Raw genomic sequence first — 24,847 nt, 5'->3', positions numbered from 1 at the left:
TGCTGGTGATTGGAATATCAACTTTATACACATAGCAGGAGTATATTCCCAAGATCACGTGATGGATAAAACATTAATGGGTTTGTACGACATCGGGTAGACCCAACGATATCCGAAGGAATCCAAACGGGCCAAAAGACGTGCTGACTGCTGTCTTCGGGATGTCATCTGGATCTATGGAGATCTGATGGTTCACACGGATGAGGTCGACCTTGGAGAAGATTGTAGAGTCGTGGAGTGTAGTGGTCAAATCATGAATTTGTGTCATGGAGTAGAGTCGTTAAGGACCGTCATCCCCGCAAGGACCTCAATCCCCAGGTGTGTTTTTGGGTCTCACATGTAGCAGTGAAGTCCAAGTTGTGGACGATGATTTGATGATCCCACCTTGTAACATGGAGTCGAACTCATGGCGGGCGGTGCTCGTCGGTGAGCACGTGTGAAAACGGGTCAGGGTGGAGGAGGGTGGAGTAAACGAAGAGACACATGTCCCGTCACGTCTTGCTGATCTGGTGTTTGACGGTGTGAATTGTCATGGACGGGCACGCTATGGACAGAAAGTCATGAAGTAATACCTGAAAAGGACACGGAAGCATGTACGGAAGACACGTGATATTCAGCGACCGTTTCAAGCAATGTGAGGAACTCGAAGAACTGTTAATCCATCAGGCTTTATTCATCGTCCGGTCAGGTCATCAACCAACAAGCACAGTCCTTCCCGCCCCACCGCGGTTTTTAGACAGGGAGGACGATCGCTGCTCACTGTCACTGCCGAGGTTTAGCTCCGCCCTCTGTCACTCCTGCACGAGGTCGAGTCCCACCCTCTGTCACTCCTGCACGACGTCGAGCCCCACCCTCTGTCACTCCTGCACGAGGTCGAGCCCCACCCTCTGTCAGTCCTGCACGAGGTCTAGCTCCGCCCTCTGTCAGTCCTGCACGAGGTCTCGCTCCGCCCTCTGTCAGTCCTGCACGAGGTCGAGCCCCACCCTCTGTCACTCCTGCACGAGGTCGAGCCCCACCCTCTGTCACTCCTGCACGAGGTCTATCTCCGCCCTTTGTCACTCCTGCACGAGGTCGAGCCCCACCCTCTGTCAGTCCTGCACGAGGTCTATCTCCGCCCTTTGTCACTCCTGCACGAGGTCGAGCCCCACCCTCTGTCACTCCTGCACGAGGTCTATCTCCGCCCTTTGTCACTCCTGCACGAGGTCGAGCCCCACCCTCTGTCAGTCCTGCACGAGGTCTAGCTCCGCCCTCTGTCAGTCCTGCACGAGGTCTATCTCCGCCCTTTGTCACTCCTGCACGAGGTCGAGCCCCACCCTCTGTCACTCCTGCACGAGGTCGAGCCCCACCCTCTGTCAGTCCTGTACGAGGTCGAGCCCCACCCTCTGTCACTCCTGCACGAGGTCGAGCCCCACCCTCTGTCAGTCCTGTACGAGGTCGAGCCCCACCCTCTGTCACTCCTGCACGAGGTCTCGCTCCGCCCTCTGTCAGTCCTGCACGAGGTCGAGCCCCACCCTCTGTCACTCCTGCACGAGGTCGAGCCCCACCCTCTGTCACTCCTGCACGAGGTCTATCTCCGCCCTTTGTCACTCCTGCACGAGGTCGAGCCCCACCCTCTGTCAGTCCTGCACGAGGTCTATCTCCGCCCTTTGTCACTCCTGCACGAGGTCGAGCCCCACCCTCTGTCACTCCTGCACGAGGTCTATCTCCGCCCTTTGTCACTCCTGCACGAGGTCGAGCCCCACCCTCTGTCAGTCCTGCACGAGGTCTAGCTCCGCCCTCTGTCAGTCCTGCACGAGGTCTATCTCCGCCCTTTGTCACTCCTGCACGAGGTCGAGCCCCACCCTCTGTCACTCCTGCACGAGGTCGAGCCCCACCCTCTGTCAGTCCTGTACGAGGTCGAGCCCCACCCTCTGTCACTCCTGCACGAGGTCGAGCCCCACCCTCTGTCAGTCCTGTACGAGGTCGAGCCCCACCCTCTGTCACTCCTGAATGGAGGGCAAACTGTGCGAGCAAGTCTTGCGGATGGAAGCCATGTTCTCTTTTTCTTCACGTCACACGTTCACCTCATCTTTTTCCCAACACGATGCGCTAACGCCGTCCTCTACTGCCATTCATTGCCCCCTTGCCCCAACAACACTAATTAGCACGCGTGAAGTGAAGAGCGGGGTTAAACAATCGGTCGTGTCCGTACGTGTCTCCATTTTAAGAGCGAACATCGCTCATCGTTCGCCCGAGGAAATTGAAACTTCACCACAAATTACGTGACCATTTGATGAAGTGCACGTTGAGTGAACATGGAAAAAAAATTCGGGTCTATTTTGTATTTTTATTTTTTAAACAACCGATGTGGATGTTTCCGTGTGTTCGTCATGAGAAACACGTGGTGCTGTGTTTGAGGGTAAATCGAGGTGTTATTCACTTATTCCAACGTACAGATTCGTCAAACAAACTTCATCCGGGATGGGGGCGTGGCCAACACTGCTTTGTTCATCCGTGTCATTACGTCATCACCGTGATTGTCATTATGTCGATTGTTCCCACAGGAGTTTATTTGACGAGGGAGGGTGTCACTGTCCACGGCGATGGCGTGCCGGGGAATCGCCCTGAGTGGCTTCGAGGGAGACACTAAATATAATATTGCCCCCCCCCCCCGGTGTTTTATCATCACAAACAATCATCATGTGAAATTAAAAAAACTAGTACGTGTGCCCGTACACACGTGGCCGTACGTACAAAAAAAAAAAAAAAAACCTTTAAACTGCTTGCCAGAAACAACCACACAGGCCATTCCTTCACTCTCGCGTGCCCATACATGCATGGCCGTACGTGCGTGACCGTAGTGCAAACCCCCCACAAAAAAACCTTTCAAACAAACACACAGGCCGTTCCCTCGCTGTCGTAAACGACGACTGGATTGGGGCATTGTGTTTAAGAAAATCGAGAAAGTACAGAAATCGAGAAATAAAGAATACCGTTAGTCGATAAATCGAGAAAAAATCGAGAAAGAATACAATAAGTCGTCACTATCCGGTAGTCCGAAAGTTAAGTCCTCGCTGTCCGGAAGTTCGCATATCGCAGTTACGATTATTTGCAATTTAGTTTTAATGGCCAATAATTATTCAATTAGCGCCAACGTATTTTGCCTTTTCGCAAAGTCATAGCAAGGAAAAACACAAAGAGAAGAGAAAAAGAAAAAAGAAAAAAAACGTACGTGCAAATTTTTATTTTTTTTAAACCAATAAAAAAAAACTTTCAAACAACCACCTTGGCCGTTCCTTCGCTCTCGAAAACGACGACTGGATTGGGGCATTGTGTTTATCTATGAATGCTCATAAGAAATCAAGAAATTATTAGAATACACGAAGTCACCACTATCCGGAAGTCCATACGTTGTAACCCGTAATGGGGAACGCGGCTGAGGTTCTCTTCCCCCTTCGGCCACGCCTACACAGCAACGTGTCCTGTCATTGGTTTGGCAAATAAATGGCCATAACTTGGGAAGCTCTTGTCCGATTAATATCAAACCTTGAAAAGGCACATCCTCAGGGCCCCAGCAATATACCTGGCAAGTTTCAATTAGATCGGACCAGTGATTGTCGAGAAACAGCGGTCACTGACACACACACACACACACACACACACACACACACACACATTGCTGGAATTATAGATAGAAGATAATTATGGGCCCCTATTATGTCCGGATCACAGGGGAGTTACCCTGCCCCCCCCCCGCCCCGATCCCACCACACCAAATTTATCCACAAAGCACATGGTTCTTCAGCCAAATCAGACTACCTTAGAGGATTGTTATTGCTGGAGAATTATTATTATGAGTATTATTAGTATTATTATTATTGTGCCATATTTTGACACTTTTTTTTGTCCTTGGCCCACGTTTGCTTGCTCCTGCTCCAGTGGCCGTGCGTGCTGGTTTGTACGTGTGAGTTTGTGCTTGGATAACACCATGACTAAGATAGGTAATCAAGGTAATCGGTATTTTGTGGAATTTTCCCAAGATTTCCCAAAATGATTTCCCTTGGTGGGAAAATGTCCATCGCTGGCAAAGCTCGCGATATATTGCAAGCACCGTGCTCTCTCTCTGCACGAGGTCTTCATCTTGTTTGTTTGTTTGTTTGTTTGTCTGTATGATTGATGACATCAAGCCCTCTTTGCCGATGGAACCTGATCAATGCAAGTTCTATTTCCCTTGTGACAGGCAAGCTTGAGGATCTGACAGCTTCACCTCGACATGCCACTGTGATGACCTTGCGGCCAGAGCTTTCAGCACAGGTACGACCGCAGTCTCAGCTGCAGTCACAACTACAAATGCAGCCACAACCTCCGCACGCCACATCTTTCCGAGAAGAGAAGACAGAGAGATTTTGTGTGCGTGGGTTTCCTCAGGTTCGGCCCGGGCAGGTATTACCCATCCGAGCCGTGAGTCATGCGGCCCTTTCCAATCAGCAAGTGCTGCCATCAAGCAGCCATCCCACCACAATCCAATTGCCCCCCACCACAATTTCTTTGAGTGCCGGTGCACCGTCATCTTCCCTTCCTCGTCTCTCGAGCAGCCCGGCCGTTCTTGGTGTATGCCCGACCGGAGCTGGCCCTCACATGCCAAGTTCGGCACCTCCACTTGGCCCGCACACGCTTCCTGGCTCTGTGGTCACATTGGCCACGACCCACGCTCCTGGACCCATGACTCCGATTCAGCAAACTCTGCCAGGTGGTCCGTCTGCCCATCTGCCGCCTCTCGGTGCCCCTTTGTCGCACTTATCCCAGCATGCATCCGTGCCAGCAGTGGTGACACCCCCACAACCACCCACTGCCCCCTTGGCCCAGCCACCTGCCAATATGACCACGGACACTGGCGTGACACATCAGCGTTTGCATCATGCCACGCCAACCGCACATTTTCAAGCCGCCATTATTACAGAAGCCGTTGCCAAGGTTTCAGAGTATAATTTGTTGCAGATTTTCAAGATACATGTTTTGTTGCGATGTTTGAACAAATATTTGATGAAATCAACTTTCTTATTGCTTTACTAACTTTGCTGCATTCCTTTTGCACAACCTTTTCTGCCCCTCTTGTTCCAAAGACTGCCTCAGGTTGGTGTGGAAATTTATGGCTGATGTTTGAGAACGAGGGGCAGTCATTTGTATTGATGGTGACCAACGAACAGGTTTCTTTGATTCATGTTAGCAGTGCTTTTTATTATTTTTGTGCCCCTCCAACAAGGTAGGAGACTGGGGACATTAAAATGAGCTCCGACCGACCGACCGATAATCCGTCCACGTAGTTTTGTGTGCGCGATATTTGAAAAAACGTTGAACGTTCAGCTTTCTTATTGCAGACATCTATTCCTCATGACATTATCTCAACCTGATTAGATCACCGTGGTGATTGCACAGTTGTGTTGCCATGGCAACCGTCTCGGTAACTTGGCTTGGACACGTGACATTTCAAAAAACGTTCAAGATTTAACTTTCATATTACACAAAAGATCAGCTCCTCTTCATCAGCTCCTTGAGGTTTAATTATATTATGTTTAATTTTCAATCTTTTACTTTTTTAAAAAATTTTTTTTAATGTGAATTTTATTAAAATTCTATTCCTTTGCAGTCTCGGATTACGATGACAGGAGGGGGCAACTCCACCGGCTCCTGGAGCATTTCTGCTGGCCTGAGTGGACTCCGCAGTCCCGCCCCCACGATCACCACAGCGACCATCTCTCATGGCAGCGTCAGGTGTCCAGGTGAGCTAAAAATAAGCAAAGAGCAGAGATTTCCTTGAACCTCTTCCTTGGCATCCTTACGTTGCACCACGGTTTTGTCAATGATGTAAGTGCAAATGATCGTGCCGTTTCTTCCTTCTACAGTGGGCTGGCCATGACACCAGATGCTCACACTGCTTTGGATTTTCATCCTTCTGATGTTGCAACCTTTCATGCGGACATCTCACCGTCCTTTCTGCACCAGTCTACCCAGCATCCCTGGCAAATCAGTTCTGCGACAACAGCTCCTGGGAGCCTCTCGGTGACGACGGTCCCTGCTTCTGCTGCACGTACATCTACCTCCATCCTTGCTGGATTGGAAACACCAGGATCCTTAAAATACAATCATGCCAGAAAATACTGGTTCCGGTGCTGGGTCCCAATATATTTTTTTATCGATGTGTGTTTATGAGGGTTGATGGAGGCCATTGATCATAAAGTTGCACTTCATTTAATCATTTCTTTCCCCCACATTTGGAACATCGAGGCTCATGGAAGAGCAAGGCGACAGGAGAGGTCAGAGAGGAAGGGAGGAAACACAGCAACCTGTAAGTAAGGAGGTTGTACTGGGCATGGTCATTGGGGGTAAAATATATTGAGAGGGATGACATGCGTTGATGGTGTTGCACTGCCTGCTTAAAGGAAGAGCGGGAGAGGGCATGCTCAGGAAAGTGGTCCCACAGACAAGAGGGAAGATGAACAAAAGAGTTGAGATGTGCAGTGACACTTGATTTGGGTAGTTTAACCAGGAGGGGATTGCTGGAAGAATCTGTACATCTTTGAGTTTTTATTTATTTATTATTATTATTATTATTATTATTACTATTATTATTTAATAGACAATGTCGAGGCTCGTATGAGAGCAAACACACAGAACGTATAACAAGGGGAGCAGGAGACAAAAACAGTGGGGAATAGACACATGAGGAGATCTGTGGAAGGGAGAGGGATGGGGCGGGGTACACGTGGTAAACAAACAAGATGGACACTCCAGGGACTTTCAGGAAGGAAAACAGGGAATTTGAAGGAAGTCGGTTTGGGGTGGATTAGTGGGGGTAGAAAAGATCATGGTTTTGAATGGGGGGAGATAAGAGATGGTGGTGAACAGATGTTTTGAAGATCTGGATGGAAGAGTGGAATTGAAGAGAGTGTGGGAGTTTGTTCCAAAGGCGGGAAAATATAATGGAGGTGAGCAGTGAGTCTTGATTTTGGTAGTTTAATCAGAAGGGGGTTGCGGGCGGACCTTGAGCGCCCTGCGGAAATATGGGCGGGACAGATAACAGAGCAGTGGTGGGTGAGGTCTGAGAGGAGACGATAGAAGACAGAAAGACCACCGACCTGCCTGTGTTGAGAGAGAGTGAGACCCAAAGACTCAGCCACATCGTGGGAGATAACAATGATCCGAAATGCCTTGGTTTCCACAACGTGGATCCGAGAAAGGTGAGAGGCAGGAGCACCAGCCCAGAGGGGAGAGCAGTACTCCATCAGGCTGCGGATGAAAGCTTTGTACGTGGTCAGGAGCTCAGGTGTGTCAAGGAAGGACCTTGCATGACGGAGGATTCCCAATCGGCGACTGGCTTTGGAGGAGATGTGGCTTTCCGATGAAAGATCATGGCAGATAGTGAGACCCAAAAATATGAATGAAAGGATTTCTTCAAGGGGATTGTTGAGAAAATAGATGGAGGTTGGGGGGGGGGGTGGGTTTCCAGACAGTCCTTTCGGAGAGACATCGTGAGAGTGTGAGATTTGTCTGGATTGAAAGACATGTTCCACGTGTTGGACCAGTTTGTGATTTTATCCAGATCTGCAGTGAGCGAAGAAGCTGCTGCTTGTCGGTCTGAGGGATGACAGACGGTATGGCAGAGGGTGGAGTCATCAGCAAAGAGATAAAGAGGATTTTCCAGAGAGTCGGAGAGATCATTGATGAAAACCTGAAAAAGAACAGGACCCAGAACACTTTATTGAGGAACTCCAGCCTGGACAGGAAGAGGAGATGACCACACGTTGACCATTTAGGGCCACACGTTGACTGCAGAGGGTTGGAGGGCTGAGAGAGCAGAAGGAAAGCAGAGGGGAGGTAAAAAAAAGAGGCCATGAACCCACCTGCAACATGAGAACAACAAACCCCGTTCTTCAGCCTCAAGATTAAACCACCGGTCACATGATCATTTCATCTCAGTAGGATTTGATTTTCCATTCAACTAACGATTTATAAGGGACAGATTTTGTATTAATTCATAAATTGGTTTCTATATAACTCGAGCATCAACAACCATCATGGCCCAACATCATGGACACCGTCCAGCACACTCGAACACCACGGACAAAACAGGCTCTGAATGCTTTGTCCCACCGTCGCAGGCTGACCAGGTGTCTTGTATGTTAGTGGATCGTCCCGTTTCATACCCTTCCGGGACACCATTCCATAAACTGACGGTGGTTTGTTTGACTTTCAAGAATTTGTGGTGAAAATGGAAAATTATTGTAAACAAGTGGTTGGTTCACCGCTCAGATAGTCCGTGGACGTGACTGTGCTGGTGAGCTTGGTGGAGATGGTGTTTCTTCTGCTTAATCGTGGGGTTGGCATCCTGTCTCAGTCGTGGTGGATAACTACAAGATCTTGCCATCTCTCGTTTCATAACAGTGCTCTGCAACATGTTCCGACATTTTGTCGGTCCGATCCACGCCCGGGCATTTCGGACAAACCTCGTCCAATTTGTGGCGGCTTCGGGTCTTTCGGCCATTGGCGTGGCGATTGATATGGAGGGAAGGAAGGGTGACGAGTAGAAGACAGGTGTTTTGAACAGAGTGAAGAAAGAGGAGGAGGGCTAGAAAGAAACTTTGACAGAGCACTGCCTGTGGTTGTGGCGGTAGAAGAGGCACAGGGAAGAGACTGCTCGAGAGTCGGCCAAAGGTTGGAGACGGCTAGACAAAGTGGGATCCGTTAATCAGTCAGACAGCCTTGGCCTGGACACAATCTAGAATGCCGATGACTGACAGAGGAGGACCGGGCCCAGACGTAGAAGCAGCATTCCATCACCGGTCTGACTTGGGGTTTGCAGAGGGTTAGAAGCTGATGGGGTTTGAAGTTTATGGGATTTGAGGTACTGTCTGCGATTACACGGGTCTGCGAATAGCGGGGTCCAACAGTATTTCCGAGCTCTGAAGAGGAAACCAAGTTTCTTGGAGGCAGATTCGGTGATATTGAGGTGGTGAGGCTGCCAGGAGAGATTGCTGAAGATGGTGACACTGAACGCATCAACAGAGGACCGTTAGATTTGAGAGCTGAACATGAGAAGAGGAGGATATAAGGAGGCTGCTTTGACCGAGCTGGATATAAAGACTGTTTGATTGTTGGACTGATTGAAGGAAGCAAGGTTGTTGGAGGCCCATTGGAGGATGAGGTTGAGATTACTTCTGATGGGAGCGACAGTTGAGATGTCGTCGGCAGCAAGGGATTTGGAGGAGGCGTATTGTGATTTATTACTGGTGAAGGAGTGGAAGGTGGAGTCTTCAGCAAAGGATTGTTTGTAGCTGTGAGGTCATTGATGAAAAGAAGAAAAATGGGTGGTGAGATGACAACCTTGAGGAATACCAGTCCGAATGTAATGGGATTCATGGAGAGCATCATCAACACAGGTCGCGATAGATCGCCCAGAGAGGAAGCTGGAAAAGTAGGAGATGAGCTGAGGCTATATAGCATACATTGGGAGCTTCACTGGGAGCCTTTTGTGCCAGACTCTGCCAAAGGCTTTACTGGTGTCCACTTCAATAACTCTACTTTCTCCGAAGTGCTTGAGAGCTGAAGGTCATTTGTTGGCAGCATGGGCTGGCTTTGTGGAAGCCATGTTGGTGGTCCTTGAGGTGGCCTCAAAGTTGTTTATTGATGAGAGACTCCATAACTTGAGATATTGGAGAGATCAGAAATGTTGCCTTTCTTCAGGGCAGACATCGGCATTGTTCCAGGAGGTGGGGTAAATGCTCACATAGGAGGCGAGGTTGAAAATCTTGGAGCAAGTTTGGGAGTACGGCTTTTGAGGACAACAAGAGGAATGCCATCTGGACCATCGGCTTTGTTGGTCACAAGGGAGAACAAACGTTCCAGAGGCCGAACCTCTTCCGGCGATGGCCATGGAAATAGACGGGTGGGTTCGTTTGATGATTCTTTCAGAGCAACAGTTTGAGAATGAGAGATATTGTGGGATTGAAGGACGTGTTCGGTTTGTCGGGCAAGCATCCGACCAATTCAAGATCAGAAGGGAGTGACGAGTCTGCAGTCTGTCCGTCAATATAAGCTGGGGGTACGATACGGCACAATGTGGAGTCGTCTGCAACAAGGAAGATCATGTTTTCCAAGAGTATCAGCTTGAGAGTGCCACTAGGAAGATCTTATACGGTTTTGGTGAAGATCTGAATCCAGATCTGGATACACTAATTATTTAATTCTTAACTGATTCCTCACCGTTGAGAGATAAGGCCAACAGCGAGATATATAGAACGATATATCAAAAGGTTGTGGACAGATTCGGACAAAACTTGCTGAACAGGTTGGGAGTGCCACTAGGAAGATCTGCTTCGGTTTTGGTGAAGATCTTAATCCAGATCTGGATGCAATAATTATTTAATTTTTAACTGATTCCTCACCGTTGAGAGATTCAGCCAGCAACGAGATATATAGAACGATATATCAAAAGGTTGTGGACAGATTCCCACGAAACTTGCTGGACATGTTGGGAGTGTCACTAGGAAGATCTGATACTGTATTGGTGTAGATCTAAATCCAGATCTGGATGCAATAATTATTTAATTTTTAACTGATTCCTCACCGTTGAGAGATTCAGCCAACAACGAGATATATAGAACAATATATCAAAAGTTTGTGGACAGATTCGCATTAAACGTGCTTCACAGGTTGGGAGTGCCACTAGGAAGATCTGATACGGTTTTGGTGAAGATCTGAATCCAGATCTGGATGCAATCATGATATAATTCTTAACTGATTCTTCACCGTTGAGAGACAAGGCCAACAACGAGATATATAGAACGATATATCAAAAGGTTGTGGACAGATTCGGACAAAACTTGCTGAACAGGTTGGGAGTGCCACTAGGAAGACCTGCTTCGGTTTTGGTGAAGATCTTAATGGAGATCTGGATGCAATAATTATTTAATTTTTAACTTAATCCTCACCGTTGAGAGATTCAGCCAACAACGAGATATATAGAACGATATATCAAAAGGTTGTGGACAGATTCAGACTAAACTTGCTTCACAGGTTGGGAGTGCCACTAGGAAGATCGTGTACGGTTTTGGTGAAGATCTGAATCCATATCTGGATGCAATAATTATTTAATTTTTAAATGATTCCTCACCGTTGAGAGATGAGGCCAACAATGAGATATATAGAACAATGAATGAAAAGGTTGTGGACAGATTCGGACAAAACTTGCTGGACAGGTTGGGAGTGCCACGAGCAAGATCTGATCCGGTTTTGGTGAAGATCTGAATCCAGATCTGGATACAATAATTATTTAATTTTAACTGATTTCTCACTGTTGAGGGATTGGGCCAACAATGAGATGTATAAAACGATGTATCAAAAGGTTGTGGACAGATTCCGACGAAACTTGCTGGAGAGGTTGGGAGTGCCACTAGGAAGATCTGATACGGTTTTGATGAAGATCTGAATCCAGATCTGGATGCAAAAATTATTTAATATGAAAACTGATTCTTCACCCTTGAGTGGTTGTGACAACAACGAGTTATGTAGTACGATCTAGAAAAAGGTTGTGGACAGATTCGGACGAAACTTGCTGGACAGGTTGGGAGTGTCACTCGAAAGATCTGTTTCGGTTTTGGTGAAGATGTGAATCCATATCTGGATGCAATAATTATTTAATTTTTAACTGATTCCTCACCGTTGAGGGATTGGGCCAACAATGAGATATATAGAACGATATATCAAAAGGTTGTGGACAGATTCCGACGAAACTTCCTGGAGAGGTTGGGAGTATCACTAGGAAGATCGGATTCGGTTTTGATGAAGATCTGGATCCAGATCTGGATGCAAAAATTATTTAATATGAAAACTGATTCTTCACCCTTGAGTGGTTGGGACAACAACGAGTTCTATGGTACGATCTAGCAAAAGGTTCTGGACGGATTCGGACCAAACGTATTGGACAGGTTGGGAGTGCTAAGCGGAAGATCTGTTTCGGTTTTGGTGAAGATCTGAATCCAGATCTAGACACAACAATTATTTGATTTTTAACTGATTCCTCACCGTTGAGAGATGAGGCAACAACGACATATACAGAACGATATATCAAAATATTGTGGACATATTCGGACGAAACTTGTTGGACAGGTTGGGAGTGCCACTAGGAAGATCTTATACGGTTTTGGTGAAGATCTGAATCCAGATTTGGATGCAATAATTATTTAATTTATAACATTCCTCATGGCTGAGAGATTCGGCCAACAACGAGATATATAGAACGATATAATCAAAAGATTGCAGATAGATTCGGACGAAACTTGCTGGACAGGTTGGGAGTGCCACCGGGAAGATCTTATACGGTTTTGCTGAAGATCTGAATCCAGATCTGGATACAAAAATTATTTAATTCTTAACTGATTCCTCACCATTGAGATAAAAGTCCAACAACGAGACATATAGAACGATATATCAAAAGGTTGTGGACAGATTCGGACAAAACTTGCTGAACAGGTTAGGAGTGCCACTAGGAAGATCTGATACGGTTTTGCTGAAGATCTTAATCCAGATTTTGATGCAATAATTATTTAATTTTTCACTGATTCCTCACCGTTGAGAGATTCGGCCAACAACGAGATATATAGAACGATATATCAAAAGGTTGTGGACAGATTCCGACGAAACTTGCTGGAGAGGTTGGGAGTGCCACTAGGAAGATCTGATACGGTTTTGATGAATATCTGAATCCAGATCTGGATGCAAAAATTATTTGATTTTTAACTGATTCCTCACCGTTGAGAGATGAGGCCAACAACGAGATATATAGAACGATATATCAAAAGGTTGTGGACAGATATGTTCATGACGAAGCTGTTGATTCAAAAAGAGTCAAGATTTTTGGCGGGAAATCGCGATGAGCGCGAACGTGCAAATTACTTCCTGATGTAATAAATTATCTTTTCGACAATTGTCGAGCTGTTATTTTTTTATTATTATTATTATATATGTTTTGTTTCTATGTATTTTAGGGTTTAATATGGAATAGGCAAAGCCGAGAAGCGAACGTAGAATTCTTCTTACGTTCGATGCTGCAATTTCCGGTTACTTCGGCCTGGATTCGGGATCAGCGATCAAATAATGTAAATCACGATTTAAATTTTTTTTTGATGATGCGGGAGATATCTTTATTAAAATCAGTGGAGGAAATATACACCATGTCTGATATTATTTGGGTCTTTCATGTCTCCGACGATGCCTTTATTTCCCGGCATGCATCATTCCCCATGACAAAAACCCGGAAACAAAAGGGTCATTACCAACGACACGGATTCCAAATTGCCATGGTAGTGTGTTGTTGTTGTTGTTGTTGTTGTTGTTGTTGTTGTTGCTTCCTATTCTCTCATGTGCACACGTTAAGTATGAAGCTCACTACGTTCGCTATAAAATGTGTTTCTGTGTGGGGGAAGAAAATTTTTTTTTGGTGCAATCACGTGAGCACACCAAACAGCGTTCACCTTGCGTACCTGAGCTGTTCAGGTGTTTGGTGTGGAGTTCGGTGTGTGCTCAGTGGGTTTGTGATATTTGCTTTCTCCTTGTGTTTGTGTTTACCTGTGTGCAATACGTGTTTGTTTGTACTGTTGGTGTGTTTGTTTTGTTAACCTTGTGTCATTGTGTGTGTGTGTGTGTGTGTGTGTGTGTGTGTGTGTGTGTGTGTGTGTGTGTGTGTGTGTGTGTGTGTTTGTGTGTTCGGTTTAGGGTTAGAGTTCGGGTGTTTTTAACCGAGCTGGATTCATGGAGTTTCTTTTCCCAACGTGCAGTCATCATGACTGTGGTAAGAAAACATTGTTGAAATACATGTTGCCACGTGATAATGTTTAATTGATATTTTGTTCACTTTATTAGTTTATGTGGTTGATCTTTGTGGGGGGGGGGAGGAGGGGGGAGGGTTGAGTGAGCTGTCGTTCCTGGTGCAGGTGAGTCTCAGTAATTTGTGCTTTGTTTGTTTTAGTGTTTAATTGGTGATGTTATGAACCAAGCATTGTGTTTAATTGCTTGTTTAACCCCTCCAACCCTGAGAAAAAAACGAGGAAAAACTTGCTGGAAGTGTGGCAAAGTTACCCACTACCTGATGCATCATCTGCGTTCACGGCATGGAGTTAAGTGAGAGGAAGGTTGCCATGGCAATGTATAAATGGACCAAAAAAAATACCAAAAGGTATTTTTTTTTGTACTAACAGCTCGTTGTTTTTCATCATCGTTTGATATTATTATTCAGATAAAAGCTTATTGTAAATGTTCTGAAATATTTATTTATTTTTCTTGTTCCCAGACATGACATTCCTCTTCACCGTCCGGTGGCCGGATGTCAAGGACAATCCAAACGCATTGATAAACACATCATAGTAAGATGTTAATTGTTTAACGATAAGCTCGATTAATTTATTCTAAAATGTTATTCAAGTTTCTTCTTGTTTTTTTTTTATATTCCTCAGTTGTGTTTCCTTTCGTTATTGACTTGTCGTTTTGAATGTTTATTGTTTTTTTCAGAAAGGAGATAAAGATAATAAAAAAAATTGATGACGGTTGCACAAGCAGAGCTTGTGCAAAATGGGGAAGGGGGCTCTTGCGAGACCCCTTCAAAAGAAACCACAAGCCTCAAAAAGAAGTGGAAAATGTTTGGAAAAGAAGAAACATCTTAACCCAGATATGGAGGAGGCGGACAAGGATGACGACGATGCAAATAAAGATGACAATAGAAAACAATTGTTTAAAAAAAAAAAAACAGACGACAAGGCTAAAGTTCTTCGTCGTGGACGCAAAAACGACGTCAAACTTGCGACAACACTACAAATCCATCAGAAGGAAGTTGCGGTGGATTCTCGAAAGAGAAGGCACGATCGGAGAAGGTACATGAAATTTTATGAAGGTATTTTAAAACTGTTTAACATTGTTTCATGCATCATGTTTTGCTATTTTTTCATAAATTTTTTTTTGTAAATGGTATTTACTTTACACGACGGTGTATAGCATTTAATGATGAAACGAATATTTATTATTGCATATTGTGTTTAAGGGTTCGGTGAGGTCGAGCTGGCTGTGGGTGAGAGGGAGGCCTCACCCAAGGAACCGCTGTCCAGCGAGGAGAGCAGTGAAGCAAGTTATGAGGTCGAAGCCCTTCCTGTTCTGCAGTTGTCTTCTGAGGATTCTGAGAAATTGTACGAGGAGGAGGCACACCCGGATGTGCCTCTGGAGGAGGCACAGGAAGAGCAGCTGCTGTCCCAGGAGGGAGGGATGATGGAACACCAGAGGCTGGCAGGTTCAAGTAATGATCGAAAGATTACAAATACCACCTGTGGTTTCATTGAAGTAAATAGTGAGGATGATCAATGTTGAATGTTGATAATATATCACACAACTTTTAACAATGAAATAGAATAGTAAATGAGGGACTGAGCGGTATGATGTGTGTTGTTGCATCTTTTTTTTATTGGTTTAAATTTTTTTTTTTTAAATGTCGTGTAATATAATTAGACTTCACATGATGTGTTTGTTAAAACATACATACCGATTCCTGTTTATCACAGGCTTGTTGAAACGACAGGCTGGGTCGGTGGGACTTGTGAGCAGTGATCAGTATTGGGTAATTTCGATGTGTTGCAATTATGATAATTGTACAACTGTCATTTACACAAACGGCTGAACTGTATTGAGTTTTAATCTATCTTTTCTTGAAATCTATTTTATAATGGGATGGGTGGAAGAAACATAATCACGTGATGCGATTGATGTGCTTCAGGGAAAGGCAAGGTCCTGAAAACACCTCGACGGGTGATACGTGCACCGGCCGAGCTGAACATCAGTGATGCTGATGCTGGTGGGCTGTCTATACCTGTTAATAGCACGTGTACAATGTGTAATGATGTACACATGTGGTTATTTTTATTTCCCCCACTCACCCGAACACATTGAACATCCTTGTTTAACACTTATTTGATGTAATATTTATTCCAAAACATTTTTTTTTTTAAATTAAAGTTCCAGGACCCTCAAGAGCGGTGGAACGAACATCGACGTCTGTAGAGGACATCACAGATTCCTCTGAATACTTTCAACCGAAAAGGTGTGGTTTTGCTGTTAGGCCTCCTTGTGGGTGGCCGAAGGTGTGTAACAACGCAATTGTAACATTTTATTTCTTCTCCATCATTTCATTTACAGAAGTGAAGGACACATGACCGCAGTTCGGGCCTGAAGAAGTAACTTCTAAGTTAAAAAAACCTAATTTCTTTGAATCTTTATATTGTTACGGATGAAGGAGAAGAGACGCAGGGCGGGGGTTTAGCGATTGTACATTGTTTTTCCTCATTTCAACAGGACAATCATGAGATAACACTTTGAATATGTTGTTATTATAGAGGTGACCTGTGAAAAGGAAAATCACGCTGGAAACATGACATCATCTTCCCTCTGCTTGGAAGTCAGCTGACATCATCTTCATCAACCATCCTTGCTGCTTACATCTGTATATGGCGTGAGTGAAATCACCTCCGCTTCGCTGCGAAGCTCATTGTTGTTTGCTTTGGTTTGAACCTCCGCTTAAAATGAGTGAAATGAAACATTCCCCTTGCTTCGTGCTGCCTTCTGCTCCCCTCAAGCTGCCTTCCCCCTCACGATGCCTTCCCGCCTCAAGCTGCCTTGCCCCCTCACGATGACTTCCCCCCTCAAGCTGCCTTGCCCCCTCACGATGCCCCCTTCCCCTGATGCTGCCTTCACATCGCCTTGTACCGCCTCCCCCTCCCTCAACAGAAATGAATTACCAGATCACAGCAGGATAGCCGAGAGGTACACATGCTCGCTCTCAGCTGTCTCGCCTGGGTTTGAATCCCGACCCAGCTATAAACTGTCATCTCGGTGTTTCACAGGCAGGGTGATTCATAAATGTGTGTGCTGTCTCCCAGATGGGTGTTAAACTGGGCGTCACATCTACCTGGGTCCCCCCTCCTCTTCCTCTGCCTCTCTCACCCCTATCAGTCTCTCTCCTGTCCCATCCCTCTCTCTCCTACCCCTCTTGCTCCTCTATCCTTCCCATCCCTCCTTTCCCTCGTCCCCTCCCTCCTCACCAACCTCCTCTCCATCTTCCCTTGAATATTCCCATCAGCGAAGTGACAGGTAGTATTTGCTGGTAAACAAGTAAACAAACACGAATTCAGCTTTATATATTACATTTTCACACTTTCCTCAATTAAAAGAGGTTATGTTGAACTAGAAATTATTTCATTAGAGAGGTGCTCACGAGAGTTCAAGTCCCTGACCCTTAGTGATGGGTAATGTTGTTAAACGTGTCCTTTATGATCGATCCATGAAGACCACACTCTGCACAGAAAGAGCATCAGTGCTGCTCCAGCAGTCTCCTGGGTTATTGGACACAATCCTGGACAGGTGACCACTCTGACACAGGATACTCAAACGGCTCAATCATCCCAGCAAGCTGGTATCACAAGCTGAGTCAACCCCACCTGGTATTAATTCAACAGAAAAGTGGGATTTGAACTCAGGACCCAAGTAAACCAAGCCCACCACCCAAACCATTAAACCAACACCAGGTATACCTTGATGATATTTTACCAAAACAGGTAAACAGAGTCGGTGCAAACACACCTATCCCGTGACAATGGTTTCATAACAGTTCTTACAGCAGGTCAAAGGTCGAGGTCACAGCTTCAGGTCAAAATTTCGTGTAAAATGATTTTGGGGTCAAACTTTGACCTTGAACTTGTGACTTACATCCATCGAACAGAATTAATTAGTTTCCTGGTAAACTCTTACCAACTCTACTTTATAAAGAGCCGACTGGTTTAGTGGTAACTAAGATCACCCTTCACATATATAAATGTAATATTGAACATAATTTGGCCTCAAGGTTGATACAGGACGAGCTGAAAGCTGCCATCCTGGTGATGCACAGGTAAGGTGTTGCATCAGTGAGCATACCTTCCTCTGAAAGCAAAGGTAAGTCGCTTGTCTTCTCATCCAGTGATTCCTCGAGGACGTTAAAGATCCCACTAGAGTCTTCAACAACAGGCCATTGTGTGCCGGTGCAGAGACCCATCATCACAAGTAAATCTTCATCTGATTTGGTGTAAACGAGATTAAAGAGGAATCGAATTATGAATGAAGTGGTGAAGTATATCATGATGTCATACATGTACAAGAGGGAGGGGAACACGTCATGGATGGGATTTCCATTCACAATCAATTCCGGGTCCGTTCCAGACATCGTGACATTCACTAAATCAATGAGTTCCTGTGTTCGTACACAGCACGGATCAGCACGGGAAACACAAGTTCTCGGGACGGGGTGAACGTCACGTACCGGGTCTGGACCCCCTTATCCTCGGGTGAACCGTCCATGGACCCGCGGTCTTCCGGAGAACCTCCCGGACCGACCACGTTTCCTCCATCAGAGCCGCTCGTGGATCCCGGGCTGTTCGTTCTGACATCTGTTGTTTGTAAGATTTGTGGTCATCTTTGTATGATATATTCTCTCTTACTTTTGGGATATTAACTACGGTTGATTTATGATTACGACAGTATTTTGAATGTTGTTTTAATCGTTCTTTCATATGAAAGAAGTTGAGGCATCTCTGACAGGGATATGTTTCATTTGTTCTATTGAATACTTGTGAGGTGATTAGTCTTGATAAAGTTTTTATGTAAACATAAGGTGAATTTTTCCTCGAACTATAACAAAGAAAGTTAATGTGTATTTCATCATTTTAATAGTTATTTGAAATTTTTAATATTTGAACTTTGTATCTGTTAATCCAAATACATTAACATTTAGATTATTCATTTTCTCAAATTGAGGAATATCTCTCAATGACATTGGAAACATTAAATCTTATACATTTAGCATATTCTCGGATTTCTTATAATGTTCAACCCTTTCAGGTTTCCATTGTGGAGGATGTAAGTGAACAAGAACAGACCATAGAAAACATTTATCTTTGTTTTGAATATTAACAACTGCTTTCTTAAGTTTTATCTCTTTTGGAAAATCAATATAAGAAGAAGCTTGAAGAGGCTCTGATTTTAAGATGTGTATATCGAAAAAGATTATTTTTGTTATCGCAAATCCACTACCTACTCCAGCAGTGTTTCTCAAGGTTGGGCGCATGCCCCACCGGTGAAGCGTGGCAATATTTTGGTGGGGCATGAGGATTCCGAATTAATTCCGAATCATCTGGCGATCGGTGTCCTCCCTTCATTGGATGAGGTGAACATTCCATTTGGCTGGGGCAGGGAAGGCTCTGAGGTGATCTCACACCCGATTGGATGAGGGGAACATTCCATCTGGCTGGGGTGGGATCAGCTCTGAGGTGATCTCACCCCCGATTGGACGAGGGGAACATTCCATCCAGCTGGGGCAGAGTCGGCCCTGTGGTGATCTCACCCCGCCTATTTCCGTGGCCTCGAACACGTGCGTAATGGCGCTGAAGGAGTGGAGGTGATTGATGGAGAAGACAAACTAGAAAGAAACTCGCAGCACACACATGAAATTCCCATTAGACATATGGGATGGATTCTAACTATCCACATATACTTAACGAAATAACTAAACTATGGGACTGCTGACTGTCTTTGTGTAAAAGGCTTCCAAATCTGGAACATTATTATGTTCTGATTATTGTTCCTTGTAAATATTTATGTTGCCATTAAATTTCGATGTTATTTTAAGTTGCTGCGTCCATGTTTTTGTTGTGGCGATCGAGTATAAACCCCTGTGCCTTCGTCACTCCACCATTGTGCCCTGCTCCTCCCACGCGCGTTATAACTCCGAGGATCAAGGTTTCCGCCACCTAATAAGAAAGACCACTCGGCTATCATACTGTAGTTGGTAATCACACTGACTGACTCCAACCTGCTGAATTCCCGAAAAATTGCCGATATCGGCCAAGCACTAATGTGTGTGTGTTGATGTTGTTTTTTTTTTAATACAATGTCGAAGCTCGTATGAGAGCTAACACACATAATGTAAAACAAGGGGAGCAGGAGACAAGAGGGGGTGGGGTACACGGGGTAAACAAGATGGACACGACAGGGACTTTCAGGTCTTCACACTACAGGGACTTTCAGGTCCTTACACTGCAGGGACTTTCAGGAAGTAAAGCAGTGAATTTGAAAGAAGTGGGTTTGGGGTAGATTAGCGGGGGCAGAAAAGATCATCGTTTTGGATGGGGGAAGATAACCGATGGTGGTGAACGACTGTTTTGAAGACCTGGAGGGAAGAGTGGGATTGAAGAGAGTTTGTTCAAAAGGCAGGGAAAATGAGGAATGAAAGAGTGAAGGTGAGCAATGATTCGTGATTTTGGTAGTTTAACAGAAGGGGGTTTTTTAGTGGATCTTGAGCACCCTGCGGAAATATGGGGGCGATATATCACAGGCAGGGCAGTGGGGTAACGCCGGAGAGGAGACGGCGTATTTTTGTTGCAGCCAGCTATTTTGCTTGGCCGGAGGACCTCGGCTTCTTGACAGGTGTTACTGACGACACTCAGAGGAGATGTACCAAGAAGGTCTATGCCAGGGTTGCGTTCCTGCCTGCTGGCTTTCTCCTCACTGGTTTGCTTAAAGCTTGCAATCACTCGGAATCACTCACAGAGGGTGGGGGGGGGGGGGTCCACAACAAAACTCTTCTCACAAGTTTGTGTTCGTTTTTGTTTATTCAAAGCTGACAACTTACAAAATAACTTACAACACACAGAACACTTTACAGCTTCTCCCCAGTGTGAGTTCGTTTGTGACTGTTCAAGGTTGATAATTGACGAAAATCCTGAGAACACACAGAACACTTGTGCGGTTTCTCCCCAGTGTGAGTTCGTTTGTGTCTATTCAAGGAAGATAATTGACTAAAATCCTGAGAACACACAGAACACTTGTAAGGTTTCTCCCCAGTGTGAGTTCGTTTGTGTTTATTCAAGGTTGATAATTGACGAAAATCCTGAGAACACACAGAACACTTGTAAGGTTTCTCCCCAGTGTGAGTTCGTTTGTGTTTATTCAAGTTTGATAACTGACTAAAATCCTTAGAACACACAGAACACTCATGCGGTTTCTCCCCAGTGTGAGTTCGTTTGTGTCGATTAAATGTTGATAAGTCACGAAAATCCTTAGAACACACAGAACATTTGTACGGTTTCTCCCCAGTGTGAGTTCGTTTGTGGGATTTCAGGTTTGATAAGTCACGAAAATCTTGAGAACACATAGAACACTTATACCGTTTCTTCCCAGTATGAGTTCGTTTGTTGTTCTCCCGTTGGTTGGAATGATGATTGAAATGATCTTCTTCGTTGAAGAACTGCGCAGAGTTGGTGAACGAAACGGTTTTCATTTGTTTCTCTACAAAGAAAAAGAAACCGCCATCACTGATTAGATCATCATGTGGTTGCTGAACAGAATAGTGGGATATTATCAGTGTCAGGTTAATTCAATGTGGGGAACGTGAGACTTTGTTTATAAAGGAAAGAGAATCGATGTTGCTCGTTTAACATGTTTGATGATTGCCAATAACTAACCAGCAAGATGAACTGAGATGATCGTTGAAAAATCAGATGAGTGAGTTCATGGAACACCTAACCCCACGTAGTGTTGAGAAAAACGACGTGTGAAGGGTCATTTCAACTATCACTTTGTGTTTCTGAGTCAACTCTATATTCCCTACGAGCCGCCATTCTGTCTGAATCTCGATATTCCCCAAAGGTGAGAACATGAGTGGTACATTTGATTGGTCAAGATGGTGTAAAAATGGTGTAATATTTTTCCCAAATACTGCACTGCTAATGTGAAGGGTTTTAGAAGTGCAGACAAGGTTATTTGTGTTTTGTAGTTTTCAAGTTTATCATTAAATTTAAGTTAAATAAAGATTTTAAAAGTTGTAGAAAAACACAAAATAAGTTTTTTTTGGAAGTTTACCACCGTTGATGCAGCGTTTTGTTCACCACCCGATCTAACATGTTAAATTCGTTCTTCGTGACTCTTGATTGTTTGTGTCTGGGACGAGATTCCGTACAATCTGCCAAATTCATCACCCAAGTTCTGATACACTGCGGGTTCATGTTCTGATCCGTGTTCTAGAGTTCCTCGATCATCGACCGACGTCTGCAGACAGACTAAACCCCACCTTGCGGTGCAGCAGGACTTGGGCGGTGAATTTGTCAAATTGTACAGAACCTTGTAGAAAAAAACATCATTCCACAGAGTGAACTGGGATATAAAAAAAACAGAAAAACATCCTTCGGAGTGGGACTCAAACCTCAGATGGGCCGGAGTCGAACGGCTCCAACAATATTTTTTGTTGATAATTTCCACCGGACAGATACACAGGACAACGGACAGATATCGTGCACACCCTGAATATGGAGAAAATGATTTGTGATTGGTTAACATGAGAAGAGTTCTGTTTGTCACTTTTTCTTCCCGACTAGTAAAATATGAAAGTTGTGTTTAAATTCAAACTTGTTATCATGAACATGGAGATTCATTTAAACTATTTAATTCGATTCACACAGATCATGATTCAACTGGAACTGAATGTTTATTTGGATTTGTGTCTGCAGTTCACCCTCAAAGGGAACAAACCATCATTATTTTTGTGTTTACAAGAATTATGAAATTTATTCGTTGTCATCATTTTATAAAAGGAGAACTTTTTCCATTTTCAAATTAAGTGTTTCAGGAAAATAAGTAAAAACAATGACAGTTCAGTTGTGTTTCATGCACATTGTACATCAGCAGACGATGAACTGATAGATTTTATCCATCTTACTCATGTCTGGTCACGTGGACTGGGATATATAACGGGAGGACCCGCACCCGATGACGGGGTATCTCAGGTCAAGCAGGAAAAAATAATTACAGGAAGGGAAAAATTAAATAAACATTCCACACCAACGTGTGGAGTTTAAATAATCAGATGGGAGATGTTCAATAAACACCTTGTTACCTGGTCATTTGGCTGTACCCTTGATTATTATTTATTATATCTCACCTGTATCCTTGTATATTATTTATTATATCTCACCTGTGTCCTTGTTTATTATATCTCACCTGTATCCTTGTGTATTATTTATTATATCTCACCTGTATCCTTGTTTATTATTTATTATATCTCACCTGTATCCTTGTTTATTATTTATTATATCTCACCTGTACCCTTGATTATTCTTTATTATATCTCACCTGTATCCTTGTATATTATTTATTATATCTCACCTGTGTCCTTGTTTATTATATCTCACCTGTACCCTTGATTATTATTTATTATATCTCATCTGTATCCTTGTATATTATTTATTATATCTCACCTGTGTCCTTGTTTATTATATCTCACCTGTATCCTTGTTTATTATTTGTTATAAATCACCTATTTCCTTTTTTATTATATCTCACCTGTACCCTTGTTTATTATATCTCACCTGTATCCTTGTCTATTACATCTCACCTGTCTCCTTGTTTATTATATCTCACCTGTACCCTTGATTATTATATCTCACCTGTATCCTTGTTTGTGTTGATTATATCTCACCTTTTTCCTTGTTTATTCTATTTCACCTGTATCCTTGTTTGTGTTTATTACATCTCACCTGCATCCTTGTTTATTACATCTCACCTGTATCCTTGTTTGTGTTTATTACATCTCCCCTGCATCCTTGTTTATTACATCTCACCTGTATCCTTGTTTGTGTTTATTATATCTCACCTGTATCCTTGTTTGTGTTTATTACATCTCACCTGTATCCTTGTTTGTGTTTATTATATCTCACCTGTATCCTTGTTTGTGTTTATTACATCTCACCTGTATCCTTGTTTATTACATCTCACCTGTATCCTTGTTTGTGTTTATTATATCTCCCCTGCATCCTTGTTTATTGCATCTCACCTGTATCCTTGTTTGTGTTTATTATATCTCACCTGTGTCCTTGTTTATTATATCTCACCTGTACCCTTGATTATTATATCTCACCTGTATCCTTGTATATTATTTATTATATCTCACCTGTGTCCTTGTTTATTATATCTCACCTGTATCCTTGTTTATTATTTGTTATAAATCACCTGTCTCCTTGTTTATTATATCTCACCTGTACCCTTGATTATTATATCTCACCTGTATCCTTGTTTGTGTTGATTATATCTCACCTGTTTCCTTGTTTATTATATCTCACCTGTATCCTTGTTTATTATATCTCACCTGTACCCTTGATTATTATATCTCACCTGTATCCTTGTTTGTGTTGATTATATCTCACCTGTTTCCTTGTTTATTCTATTTCACCTGTATCCTTGTTTGTGTTTATTACATCTCACCTGCATCCTTGTTTATTACATCTCACCTGTATCCTTGTTTGTGTTTATTACATCTCCCCTGCATCCTTGTTTATTATATCTCACCTGTATCCTTGTTTGTGTTTATTATATCTCACCTGTGTCCTTGTTTATTATATCTCACCTGTACCCTTGATTATTATTTATTATATCTCACCTATATCCTTGTATATTGTTTATTATATCTCACCTGTATCCTTGTTTATTATTTGTTATAAATCACCTATTTCCTTTTTTATTATATCTCACCTGTATCCTTGTTTATTATATGTCACCTGTATCCTTGTTTATTATATCTCACCTGTACTCTTGTTTGTGTTGATTATATCTCACATGTTTCCTTGTTTATTCTATTTCACCTGTATCCTTGTTTGTGTTTATTACATCTCACCTGTATCCTTGTTTGTGTTTATTATATCTCACCTGTATCCTTGTTTGTGTTTATTATATCTCACCTGTATCTTTGTTTATTATT

General features: G+C 43.7%; 1 protein-coding gene and 2 long non-coding RNA genes across 6 annotated transcripts in view; all 3 read left to right on the top strand.

The window, feature by feature from the left end:
- Nucleotides 1-24,847, top strand: part of LOC147008185 (RNA polymerase-associated protein CTR9 homolog) — a 119,458-nt gene that overhangs the window by 78,490 nt on the left and 16,121 nt on the right. The gene's annotated exons all lie outside the window — the stretch shown is intronic.
- On the top strand, nucleotides 14,017-14,679 carry LOC147008187 (uncharacterized). The gene is made up of 3 exons (XR_015053617.1): nucleotides 14,017-14,209; nucleotides 14,324-14,396; nucleotides 14,542-14,679. It is a non-coding gene; the product is annotated as an uncharacterized LOC147008187 (long non-coding RNA).
- LOC147008186 (uncharacterized) lies at nucleotides 15,466-16,635 on the top strand. Its single transcript, XR_015053576.1, has 3 exons — nucleotides 15,466-15,868; nucleotides 16,030-16,114; nucleotides 16,210-16,635. It is a non-coding gene; the product is annotated as an uncharacterized LOC147008186 (long non-coding RNA).

This window comes from Eptatretus burgeri, chromosome 21, assembly GCF_056783735.1.
Source record: "Eptatretus burgeri isolate ZD-2024b chromosome 21, Ebu_testis_v1, whole genome shotgun sequence".
NCBI classification, from domain to species: Eukaryota; Metazoa; Chordata; class Myxini; order Myxiniformes; family Myxinidae; genus Eptatretus; species Eptatretus burgeri.
Note: the sequence above shows the minus strand (reverse complement) of the source record. Positions and strands in the feature narration are given on the sequence as shown.